Source organism: Xenopus laevis, chromosome 4L (genome assembly GCF_017654675.1).
Source record: "Xenopus laevis strain J_2021 chromosome 4L, Xenopus_laevis_v10.1, whole genome shotgun sequence".
NCBI classification, from domain to species: domain Eukaryota; kingdom Metazoa; phylum Chordata; class Amphibia; order Anura; family Pipidae; genus Xenopus; species Xenopus laevis.
Genome location: NC_054377.1, coordinates 54,623,792 through 54,637,666, shown reverse-complemented (window position 1 = coordinate 54,637,666; position 13,875 = coordinate 54,623,792). Strand labels below are relative to the sequence as shown.

General features: G+C 37.1%; 1 long non-coding RNA gene across 2 annotated transcripts in view; it reads left to right on the top strand.

Moving 5' to 3' along the window:
- LOC121403018 overlaps window positions 1-6,455 on the top strand; it is a 61,727-nt gene extending 55,272 nt beyond the window's left edge. For both annotated transcript variants that reach the window (XR_005966953.1, XR_005966952.1), the window contains 3 exons: window positions 1,200-1,326; window positions 3,205-3,346; window positions 5,275-6,455. This is a non-coding gene — a long non-coding RNA (uncharacterized LOC121403018). The remainder of the gene's footprint in view (window positions 1-1,199; window positions 1,327-3,204; window positions 3,347-5,274) is intronic.
- Window positions 6,456-13,875: the final 7,420 nt, after the last annotated feature.

Below are 13,875 nucleotides of genomic sequence, written 5' to 3'. Positions count from 1 at the left end.
TTTCTCTATGATATAAGAAAATATTACCTTCTGATAATAAATTATACTTGGAGTAGCCTGAGGTGACTTTCTGACTGCAGATGCAATAGCTGGATCTAAACAGGAACAATAAGTGGACATTAGAATGTCTCTAGAACCTTGTACTAAAGACACAAAAAGAACAAATGGGAGAAATAGAGTTGGCATTGTGGGGCATTTATCTAGGCAAGAAAATTATTTTGTAGTGGATATTTACAAGATTGTAATTATTGATCAATTGTAGGGATGGGCGAAATGACGCCGCAGAGATGACGCCCATAGACTAGTATAGACTTAAATGGGCGTCGGCGACATTTAGCCGGCGGCGAATTTTTGGCGAAACGAAACGGGTCAAATTCACCCATCCCTAATCAATTGTAAAAATCTTTCGTAGTGTTAGAAAATCAATGCAGCATGTCTGTTGTGGCTGTTATACTGTAGGTCAGCTTCATCAAAAACATTAACCTCATTCATTGATATTTTACACAGCTAATTCACTTTTTTTGGTGCAGGGCTTTGAATATATCTTGGAATTTTGGGTGGTAAAACTCTCTTGTATTAGAAGAAATAATGCAATGAAATTATAATGTAAAGGCAAAGCTATAGTCTCCTTCAACACTTTCACAATTATAACAGTTTCATTCTACATGCCATGGAACAAATACTGTATAAGTAATAAAGCTTGTGTTTCCTTTGTCCAGAATTGTCACTTTTATTATAACAGATAATATACCTGTACTTGAAATAACTGTATGAAGAATATTAGACGTGACCTTGGAGTTCTGTATCCTGCATAAATGCACGTGGCCTGGGGCTTTGTGTCTTTATAGTTTTATGGAACATGACTTCTAATATCCTTATAATTTACAGTTGGGAGTCATTATAGCATATGTCAATATCTTGGAAAACATTCCATATTACAAACATAGCATATATAAAGTGAATAAAGAGTATGAAATACTCAATTTATCAATTTTTGCAATAAACATCTGCTCTGTGTTCTAGGAATTGTCTAGAACTATCTATATTATTATGGATAGTATTAGTCTTTATTGTAATCTTTGGTTCCTTGAGTATGTGTCTTAACTGGTGCAGGAGTATGATTTGAGTAGGGACTGCTCCAGACCTGAGCTTTTATTTATCTGGGATAATTTGGCTTAGGTATTCTAAATTATTTGCAGCTCTTTGAATCCATGAAGAAAAATAACTTGCACAATCCTGATGGGAAACAAGAAGAGGCATCCACTACACGTCCCAATATGGGAGCACCATAAAGGAAATGAAGAAAAGTCACTGTAGTAGATCCAGGTAAGACTCCCTAGTAGGTGACCTGACAATGTAACTTGATTGATTTCTAAAAGTAGTAAATTAGCCATGTTCTGTACACATGGTATGGATAAGATGCAACATGGTGCTATGATTAAGGGCAGTAGGGGGTTGATTATAGGTTTTTTTTTATATCAAGGGCAGGTTGACACTCAAAAGGCAAAAATCTATCACAAACTGCCATGTTTTTTTAACTTACGATTCACTTAACCCTTCCCTCCATAGTGGCAAACACTGAATTGCAGTAGCATCTTGCATCTTCAATGTATAAAATACGCATGTGAGCATCCAACAGATGTCCTTATCATAAGAAGAGGAGACTGCATGTGCAACGCACAACTGGAGCCCCACATTTAACTAATTCTTATAGCAGGAATTAAGGTTCTCTTGGGCCATTGAGAGCTGCATTTTGTATTTTCCATCCAATGTAATGTGAAGTGTGTAACTTGTGCTACACTTTGGGGCCCATTTACTTAGCTCGAGTGAAGGAATAGAATAAAAAAAACTTTGAATTTCGAATGATTTTTTTGGCTACTTCAACCTTCGACTACGACTTTGAATCGAACGATTCGAACTAAAAATCGTTCGAATATTCGACCATTCGATAGTCAAAGTACTGTCTCTTTAAAAAAAACTTTGACCCCCCTAGTTCGCCACCTAAAACCTACCCAAGTCAATGTTAGCCTATGGGGAAGGTCCCCATAGGCTTTGCAATCTTTTTTTGGTCGAAGAAAAATCGTTCGATTGATGGATTAAAATCCTTTCAAATTGTTCGATTCGAAGGATTTAATCGTTCGATCAATCGATTTTTCGTTCGATCGAACTATTTGCGGTAAATCCTTCGACATCGATATTTGAAGTCAAAGGATTTACATTCGACAGTCGAATATCGAGGGTTAATTAATATATATTAATTAATATATATTAATTATATTCGACCCTAGGTAAATCTGCCCCTAAGTGTAGGCACAAGTGCCCAATTTGCACCCCTCATTCACAACAGGATTTGGGGTTATGCGTTAATAAATGAGACCTCACTGGGCTGTATAACTACAAAGAGTGCTCTATAATCATAAAATACAGTATAAAAGACAATGTGTTCAATTAGTATTTATTCTGATGCTGTGTTACCATTAATAAATTCATTTATTTATTAATTAAATGTATTCATTTTATGAAATGTGTTTTTTATTTGACATATTTACATTTTAAAGGAACTGTAATATGTATTATTAGAAATACTAAGCATAAAACATAATATGGGGTCTTTTTACACTTGCCCCCCCCATCCTGTCAGACTGAGTTTAGTTATTCACCTTATATCTGGGCAAGGACTTGAATGAATGTCTAATTGTTCAACTTGCAGTGGGTTAATGATAGTAGAAATTGCTGTGGTTAGCAGCAGATGCATTTTACACCAATACAACAAAGACACATTGTGGTTATTGCATTTATTAAAAACCTGGCCTTTGTTTGAAATCCCTCCACTGCTACTTGCTGTTCATATACATCTTTAATGGAAATGATGATAATTCTGCTAGTTCTATGCATTATATCTTGTAATAGAAATCATTGTATACAAAATAAATAATGCAGTGTGGCCTTGCCTTTCCATTTATAAGAACAGCCCTTTAATAAAACATATATAGATACATACAATCATAAAGGCATGTTTGACATCCAGTGTTAGGGACATATATTCACTTAGATTGCTATGTTGGTGTTGTCTTTTACTTCTTCAAGGGTTGGTTTAAGTTTTCATTGATTAGACATTGGTTTAAATTTGCAGCCACAGTTTACTGGGAGAGGTTAGTAAACCATCATCTCTTATATGGCCACTGTATTTTGTATTTCCCATAGGTTATCTTTGTAAAGCCCATTTGGGCAAGGCCCTTGCAGCTGGTATTTGGTTTCTCCAAGGAAACTCCAAGTACAAAGCTTTGTACTTAAAGAGATATTTGACTTTATGCTGCCTTCTATGAAGCCACTCTTCAGTGTGCAGGTAAGTTATTGTCATATAATATGGGAACATTTGTACCACTGAGAGCATCTTATATAATGGCATCTTGATTTGTAAGTGTTGGACAAAGGCGTGCATTTAGCAGCCAAGCCAGTAGAAACTACAGTATATTTGAAGCCAGTTGTTATTAATAGGGAAGGGATCCAAAAAAGATAGGTTTTAAAGTTATTTGTAAAGTTATTTGTCTTGTGGTTTACATTTTCTGCACTCCTGGCTCTGACTCCTAAAACAATACTGCAAGAGGCTGATTTAAAGACCTAACAGAGACTGACTTGTATTACATTACATCAGACCCAGAGGATTAAAAGGGATACGCAAATAGTTCTTTCAATAACAAATACAATGGCAGCCTCGTAGAAGCTTTTGGGGTGCTGTAATGTGGGCACAATTTAGCTCTAGAAGGTACCACTGATCATTTGTTTGAAATCACACATCTGATTGGTTGCTATGAATTATTAGATCTGAAGCAATCTTGTTAATATTATTACATGACCTCATCTGTTTTGCAGTTTTCTGATCATTAAGCTTTAAAAAAAAAAATCCCAGACAATTTCTATTAGTGTTTTACAAAAATGTATTAACCATAGTTCACCCCGAATGTGTCAAATTTACTTTCATTCTCCATTAGGTGAAATTTCTCAATACGAAGTTTCCGTGTTTTTTAACACAGGTATGGAACCTGTTATTCAGAATGTTTGGGACCTGGGGTTTTCCGGATAAAGGGTCTTACTGTAATTTGGATCTCCATGACTTAAGTCTATTAAAATAAAATTTAAATATTAATTACATAGGATTGTTTTGCCTCCAATAAGTATTAATTATATCTAAGATAGGATCAATTACAAGGTACTTTTCTATAACTACAGAGAAAAAGGGAATGATTTTAAAAATGTTAATTATTTCATTAAAATGGAGTTTATGGGAGACTCTCTACCTAAATTCAATGCCTTCTGGATAATAGGTTTCTGGATAACGGATCTTCTACCTGTATCTTTTGGTCAGCTCAGAATGTGAGCAGAGTTATTACAATATTTTGTCTTGAACTTCCTTAGTAAAGAACTACAATAGATACAAATCTTCATATGCCATGCTCTGTTCAGATTCTGAATGAAGTCCTGAAGGTGGGGTGAGGGATTTCTAGATCATTTGAAAAACCAAGAAGTGGGGCAGAATATTAGGTTCTGGCCACCCAGGCCAACTTAGTAGAATGGGACCCCAATAAAGCACAACTAAAATATTTTTTTTTATTATTTTAATATAATAATTTATTAATTAGATCCAGCATGCTTCAATTTTCTATAGTGACCTTGAAATTAAAGGGATACTGTCATGGGAAAAAAACATTTTTTCAAAATGAATCTGTTAATAGTGCTGCTCCAGCAGAATTCTGCACTGAAATCCATTTCTCAAAAGAGCAAACAGATTTTTTTATATTCAATTTTGAAATCTGACATGGGGCTAGACATATTGTCAATTTCCCAGCTGCCCCAAGTCATGGAGTAGCACTATTAACTGATGCGTTTTGAAAAAAAATGTTTTCCGATAACAGGATCCCTTTAAGTAAATGCACAGAACATCTAGATTTTGCATAAGTAAAGTTACTACTGACCTCTTGAAGCAACTCTATAGACTCTGACCAAAAGTTAGGCACCCCCAAGTTATTGTATTTACTTACCTGACACTCCGGGCCAATGCTCCTATCAGCAGAAAACTGCACCAGCCCAGCGAGCACCACTTCCTGCTTCTTATTTTAGCTCGCAGCTGCGCATGTAGAGCGTAAAGCGAAAAAGCAGGCAATTTTATACTATTGCTAGTGATGGGCAAATTTTATATATATAGTAAATACAGTAAATATTGTTGCATTTTTCTATGACCTCTTCATTAGCTTATTGTCTCTCATATCCATGTAGGAGGTACCAGTGAAGCAGAACCTGACCAGTTCCAGGGAGTCACATCTGACAGAAGATGAAGAGATGTTTCATTTTAATTCATTCTCTTTCCGGTAGCATTTATTGATATAACAACATTATTTTATTACTAAGTCTCCCTTCTCTTTATTTAGCATTCATTGAATTCTAACTGTTTAAAAATATTTTCTAAATGTTAGTATTTTTTTTGCATCATCTGGGGTAGATTAGAATCATATCAATCATGTAGTGGCTATAGTTTCACCGCCAAGTGTTCTTCTTTTCTTTATTATCCTAATTAGCATTTGGTCCTGCTTACTCTATTTAATTCTCCTAAAACTTCAGATTAAGACCAAATGTAGCTCAAGGCATAGTAGTGTTTTGGGGCCCTGTCTATCAAAGACAATTGAGTTCCCTTAAATGGCTTGTTCCATCTCAGTATAGCAATACTTTTAAAGGGGACCCTAGTTTGCATATTCGACCACATTTATATGAAACGTATATTGTCATAGTATTTTACATTTCCATAACTTTAATAATTGGTGTATATAACCACTTTCTAAATGCTTTCCAGATGTTGTGCTTAATTTCCTCTGATATTGATAAGCGCTGGGAAAGGTGGGTGTGCTGTCCCTGATTGGATTTTGGCACAACAACACCTTGACTCATGACTGCAATCCTTGATATGATATGCAGCAAATGATATCCATGAAAACTGATATTAAAACTCAACTGTTAAGGACAGGTTTGCTAAATAGCAGAGGGAATCCCACCAGCTCAATATTTTACATTAGTAACAAATTGACACATTTATCAAAGCATTTACTGTTTTGATCAGTGTGTAAATCAAACTCCACTTTGTACTGTGGTCTGCTCCCTCTGAGCTCTAATACCCCAATGAATTACAGAGCCCTGGAAATTGGAGAGAACTGTGTACAATTAAAGCAATGCAATTTAATGGGGGTTTAACGATTAGGTTGAAATAATTTTCCATGTTACTCTGATTTAGTAAAGTAGAAAATGATTAGTAGATATCTGCCGCTCGTTATTTTTTTTTTATACAAGCTGTAGCTGTCATTACTGTTCCTAAAAGAAATAATGTGGCTCAGTAAACAACAAGTATGAACTATAATAAATAGACATGTAATTTCTTTATGTTCAATAAAATAATATTTTCATTTGAACAGTCAGGTGGTGTTTTGTTTTGGTTACATTGTGGTCACTAATGGAGAAAAATAAAATACATTCTTTGTGATGCTGATCAGCTCTAATAAGGGTGAAATGATAAATCTTGAAGCCCGGATTAATATTACCTTGTTGTCTGTTGTAAATTCTTTGTGCTGCAGGGAGGGGATTGTATAGCTAGGTAACTAAATAGTTTTTAATGTTTTTTTAATCTTTATTAGAGCCCTTAAAAAAACAACAGCATATTATAGAAAGGGCCTCGTCAGTATGAAAAAGTTAGGTACAAATGAGCCTTTAATTATATAGTGAATAAACGAACCCCTCTTGTAAAATACAAGGATATTATAAGAGGAGTTCCATGACCATTTTATACAGGTCATGGAACTCCAAGGTGACTTCTAATATCCCCATATTTTTCAACAGGGGGTACTTTTTTTATTATAATACACAAGTTTCAGTGAGTCATGTGACAGAAATGACATCACTAAGCTCCGATTATAACAGATGACATCACTAAGCACTGTTTATAAGGATAACATCTACAGTATATTCATGGTTCTTGTGTTTTATAAAACAATACAATATGGCTAATCCAGTTGCTTATGATATTTTTACTGTATTACATTTTTTTTAGCAATAAAATGTTATGAAAGGAACATACATAGTCCCACTTTTCTGAAATGGATTTCCAGTATGACAGATTTAAAGCACCTTAAGCTCTAAAATGGGGGTCCCCAACATTTTTTTTTCCTGTGAGCAACATTTATATGTAAAAAGAGTTGGGGAGCAGTGCAAACACAAAAAAAGGTTCCTGGGTGGTGCAAAATAAGTGCTTTGATTGGCTATTTGGTAGACCCTATATGGACTGGCAGCCTGCAGGAGGCTCTGTTTGGCAGTACACATGGTTTTTATGCAACCAAAACTTGCTTCCAAGCCAGGAAGTAAAAAATAAGCACCTGCCTTTGATGCTAGTGGGAGCAACATCCAAGGGGTTGGTGAGCAACATGTTGCTTTTGAGCCACTGATTGGGGATCACTGCTGTAGATGTTTTAATCACTTTACACTCCTCTACTCAAGCCTGGGGTACCACTCACCTTAAAGTGATACTGACACTAAAACTTTTCTTTTGAAAATATTAATCTACATTAAAAGTTACCTATATGTCATGTTGATCGTTTTTAGCTGATAGTTCTGCTTTTGTAAGTAGAGATGGGCTAATTTGCGGCGAATAAATTCGTGAAAATTTGCCCGCGTCAAAAAAACTGACGCTGGCGCCATTTCTCTCATTTTTCCGGCGAACCAAAACGCCCAAAATTCGCCCATCACTATTTGTAAGCAATTGTTATGAAGTTCCTAAACCTGACTGTTTTGAAAAAATTACTGTCCCTTCTTAACCGGTCAGTTAGAGTTTCTAATGCTAACCGACTACTGCTTCACAAATATGGCAGCCCCCCCTCATAGAGGAACAGGTTAGTAAGAAAGGTAATGTAAAAGCATCAGGCAAAATTATAAATAGCATTCAAATTCAATGTTATGATGGATAATTAAAAAGGTTATTTTCTGATTTGAGTATCTCTTTAATGAACAACCCACCCAATACTAAATGATAGGAAAGGCATTAGAGCTGTAGCTATTTCTGCTGATTAATTAATGACTAAGATGGTAAAGCAGGAATGGGAAAAATGGTAGCTAGGGATATATATACAGACAGAGCAGAGGTTAGGTAGCCATTCCTTGTCTCTAAAACCATACAGTCACACCAACACTTTGTAGCCCATTTACTTAGCTCGAGTGAAGGATTAGAAGAAAAAATACTTCGAATTTCGAATGGTCGAATATGGCTACTTCGACCATCGAATAGGCTACTTCGACCTTCGACTACGAAGTCAACTTCGAATCGAATGATTCAAAGTAAAAATCGTTCGACCATTCGATAGTCGAAGTACTATCTCTTTAAAAAAACTTCGAACCCCCCTAGTTCGCCACCTAAAACCTACCGAGGCCAATGTTAGCCTATGAGGAAAATCCTTCGAATCGAACGATTATTTCTTTGATCGTTTGATCGTAGGAATAGCGCTAAATCCTTCGACTTCGATATTCGAAGTCGAAGGATTTCAATTCGGCAGTCGAATATCGGTTAATTAACCCTCGATATTCTACCCTAGGTAAATCTGCCCCTAAAGGTGGCCATACACGGGCAGATAAAGCTGCCGATATCGGTCGTTTGGACCGATTTGACAGCTTATCTGCTCGTGTATGGGGGCTTCCGACGGGTCTTCCCGATCGATATCTGGCCACGATATTGATCGGGAAGGTTGGATTTTTACCCGACCGACCCGTCGGAGCCGCTTAGCGCATCGTAATTCGATCGTTCTGCATATCGGGGAAAGATCCGCTCGTTTGGCGTTGTCGCCAAACGAGCGGATCTTGGAGTCTATGGCCACCTTTACAGGTGGAAACCTTGGCTGGCCACGAATGGGGTAGCTTTCCAACTTTAAGGATCAGATCTATCACTTGCCACAGACCAATATCTTTTATTTAGGGTGATCTGCTGTGAGCTTTGGACACATCTGAGCCTTTTTAGCCTATATTACAATTAATCTGTCTTTCAAGGCACCATTATAACTATTCTGAGGAGTGTAAAAAATTAGCAACTGCATTAAATAACTGTACCATCTGCACCTTAAGACTGTTATTAAACTCAGGCTAATCAATATGCATCCCATACTTATTGCAAACGAAGCCAAGTATTAAATGGAGTAATTTATGACAACAGCTCTTGCTACAGGATGTACAGAAAAAATTACAGAAAAACACAGGCTGGGTTGGGTGTTGTAACATGTAAAGAAATGGGCCATAAAGATTTATAGTATTGCTTTTCCATCTAACCGAGGTCACTCCTATTTGCACACTTTTAAAGACAACAGGAGGCAATGTTCAGCACTCCATTGGTTGCTAAAATACAGTTCCCATCATCATCTCACCAGTACAACTGTTTGGAACTTGCTGAAAGTCACCTGCTATTATACATACAACATACGCAGTCTTATTTTCCTAATTCAAGGTATTTCTAAATAATTTTGCTTTCCTGTGTGCATGTAGATTTTAATTGCTTCATTTTACTTTGCTATTCTGTCAACGTTTCTGCTTAGTCAGAGATAACCATCTTATTTCTAAACTGTCTATTGCATTTTTTATCAGGTGGGGTAAAGCCACATCTTTTGGAATAGCCCTTTGGAAGGCATTAGGAAATGTGTCTGAATAAAATATTAACATGGAATACATGCAGATCTGTTGGTAGAACTCTATTTCTGAATTTCCCAGCATAGTTTTTCCTTATAATATGTTATCGGGGCACTTTGGCATACATAAAACATGATTTTCTTCTACATAATTTACATTCATAAAATTAAAGACTTAAGTGGGCCTATTTTCCTAGTGCCGCTTGCAAATCCACTTCATTTACGTTATTTTCGTTTAAGAATGGAGAGTTTTTTTTATTCTACATAGTGTTTCAAAGCACCCTGTGCATTTACTGGCAATTACATTTATGGATTTAGAATACAATGCAGGGGCAATTCTGTTAAAATTGTAGTTTTAAAATTATGAATGTGTTAAAAAGAGACATAGTATATAGAGTAGGCATGGGCAAATAGAGACCCTCCATATTTTCTGGAACTGTACTTTTCTGCATTCTGCTCATGGTAGGTTATTGTGGGGTGCTGGGAGTTTATACTAATTTAGTCATATAAAATAGGTGAAATTTTAATTGTGTGTATCATTTGCTAGGTACAAAAATTTCTTAAAAAGTGTACTTTGCCATTGATAAAACAAGTTGAAAAGACGAGCTGTAAAAGAATTAAAAGCAGGAAAAGTCTAAAGTCTACAGTGTGCATGCACTATACCCTGGCACAGCAAATTTCTGACTATGTCAGGATCTCTAAAGTATGTCTAATGAGCAATATCTATGAAAAAGGAAGAATGTTTTTGATTGTTACATTTAAAATAATGGCTGTATAGGAAAGCCCTAGAGCTATAAACGCAGGGGCTGCATGACTAGGGTTGCCACATTTTGACCCATCTAAATCTGGGCAGGGGGTGGGGCCGTGACATATTGGGGGTGGGGTTGTGATGTGACAGGGGTGGGGTTGTGATATCAGGGGCAGGTCTATGACATGGAGATCTGCCGATCACTGCGTAGGGAAAATTTCCTAATTTGGAAAACTGGGCAGGCAGTTTTGACTCAAAAAAAAACTGGGCTGTCAGGGTCAAAACCAGACAGGTGGCAACCTTATACATGACAAGGGATATGAATGACAAACAGCCAGATTACATTAGTTTATATTTAGAGATTGGCAGAATCAAATACAAAAAAGGGGGTTGTGGGTGCACTCCTAAGGCTAAGTTGAAATGTGTTTAAAGTACAATGGAAGTGCTACTGACTTGGCCAATTAATCAATGCACATTCCATGGTCCCCTGTCTCATAAGTAATTCAGTATATATGCAAGTGATTGTGTTTCCAAAAACAGGGGTTTTTCAGTTACAAAGTTATGATCATAAAGTTGATAAGACACCATACCACGTCAAGGTAAACCCCACACAGTGGTCCCTAACTTGTTTACCTCTGGTCATAGGGGCAAATTTACTAAAGGGAGAAGTGACTAAAGCTGGCGAAAATTTGCCAGCCTGAAGTCATTTCAGTGCTTTGCCGATTTACTAACAGTCGCTGGCGTAACTTCGCTAGCGCAAGTTTCGCTCTGGTGAAAGAGTGTTTACTTTGCAAATTCACTAAGATGCGGATTTGACTGAACGTTGCCTCTTGTGCCAGACTTGCCTTCGCCACCTCAGACCAGACGAAGTGCAATAGAGTAGATAGTAAATAGATGAAAAGTCAGAAAAAACGCTGGCGGTGATAGGCTGCAAAAGATTGTACATTTTTTCTGGGGTATCTGGCTTCCACCTACATTTCCTAACATATGGCACATAAACTATACACTGGGCTCATGTGTAGGGCAATATAACAACTCTATTTTATTTTATTAAGGTTCCCTGGGTTTGTGTAGTGAAATGTATTTGCTGCAACATATACGTCCATTCAACTTTAACTTCCCACCGCAAATTAGCCAATGCTAACGCGACTTCGCTTTGCTTGCCACGGTAACGCTAGCGCAACTTCAGATTTTAGTGGATTAGCGTTGTCCTGGCGAATATACGCCTGGCAAAGTCTTGCGATGTGAGTAAAGCCGTCGCTGTTGAATTTTCAGAGGTTAGTGAATTTATATAAAAAAAAGTCTTGTACCAATCTGCATAGTAGCAGTACTTGGGATAAGTGTCTCCTGAACCGTGGTTTCAGTCTGAGGGCTAGATCCTCCCCCACCACTAGCTTTTGCGGCTTTTAAGAGAGAGAGACTGGCCAAGCCATTTTAAAAAAAAACCAATGAAATAATGGAAAAATAAATGTGTGGAATAGGTGCACACTTGGAAAGTGTGGATGTATGGGTGTGAGTATAGGTAAAAGTATAGGTGTGAGCAAAAATAAGCTAAAAAAGACAAGCTAAATAAAGGTGTGTAATAGGCGTAATAAGTATAAATAGGTGCAAAAGTGTTACCTGGTGGCAGGCACTTCAGATATCACAGATAATAACATAGGACCACCATTAGTTAAACGGGCTGGGTATGGTATGCTACAAACCACATGAAGCTCAGCCACAGCTTCCAGCTACATTTCAAATACAAAAAAATAAGGTTGTGGGTGCACTCCTAAGATAAAATGTGTTTAAAGTGCAATGGAAGTGCTACTGACTTGGCCAATTAATCAATGCACATTCCATGGTTCCCTGTCTAAGTAATTCAGTATAAATGCAAGTGGAGCACCATGTCTCCCCCATTATTGAAATGCCCTTTTATTAGACACCAGTGGGATCACCTGACTATAGCTGGAAAGGGTGGGAGCTACAACATGGAGCTGGACACGACACCTGTATAAGCTATAACAAACAAGAGAAATGTTGTGCTCACCGCTAATTTTTAAAAACATTGGGCTTAACGTTTTTAAAAATGAGTGGTGAGTACAACTTTCCCTTGTTTGTTATATATGATAGGTTAATGAATCTGCAATGGTTTACAATGCGCCTACCTGCAACAGGTTGTGTAATAGCAACACTATTGTTTTCAGAGTTCTGCAGTCAGTATCTGTGTTAGTTTGGCTTTAAAATACATTGGCTGGTAGAAAGCTATTTTATATAATAATGAATTGTGAAAGCCAAGTACCAAAGGGCGGATTTGTGGTGCTTACATGGCAAACTTTGTTTTCTTTGTTTATCAAACAAATAAACACAGTTGCGAAAGAAACAATGTGGTACTGCTGTAACATCAATCAGGCGTATGGCGAATGATTTATAGAGTGCAATGTTTCAAACCTGACCCTATCAAATCTCAGAAACCACTTAAAAAATAAATTTACTCTGGCCTCTCTCACCCCTTTTTAGAAAAAGGTGACTAAGATGTAATTTATAAGTCATACTTTCATTAATGCTTTCAACTTTCTTATGCTCAGCATTGCTGCCCTCTCCACTGCAAAAGGGGGAACACTTGATCACTATGTAACCTAAGACCCTTTGAGGGGGTTTGGGACAAATGATCAACTCATAAAAAAGAGCTGCACTCTGCGTTATCCTGCAATAAATTCACCAAGCTTTCAAGTACATCAAACAGCGCAACCTGAACTAGCCATTTTGCTTTTGGAAAGTATGGGCTAATGCAGGTCTAATGAGCAGCTGGGTAGTGGGCTTCCAACGGCATGCCTAATGTTTTCCAGGAGGATATCATATGGATTACATAAAAGTCAGGCAGGCCGAGGAAAGCTGGGAATATCGCTGCTGTTTAAGTAGACTCTGATATACAAATTGTTATTGTCTTGTACTGTAAATCAGAAATACAATTGGCTAACTAAGCTGGGCTCTGTTTCAAGTTTCAAAGACCCCTTCGGCTTTTCTCATATTTATAAATGGCACCTGCAGAATAGAACATGGATGGGGTGGGGGTTTAAAAAGATCACATTTCATGGCAAAACAAGGAAAATGCACCAGCTATGTTTTTACAAAATGTATCAATAGATAAAGCTGAATAACCTGAGGTTCTCATGCCTCCAAAAAATTACATTTAGTTCAAATGCATTATATGATTTTTCAGATGTAATGCCATAGACCCCATATGTAATAAAGTGGACTCATTTTGCCCAGGGGCAGTAAAGATATTTGATTCTAAACCAGTGAACAGTAAATGCTAAATATTTCTATGGCATAAAGTACCCGGGCAAATGGGGTAATGTGATAACAAGTCTAAAGTTTGCCCTCATCTAGTAACCCACAGCAACCAATGAGATGTCTTGTATTCAAGCAGCTGGCCAGTAAACACTA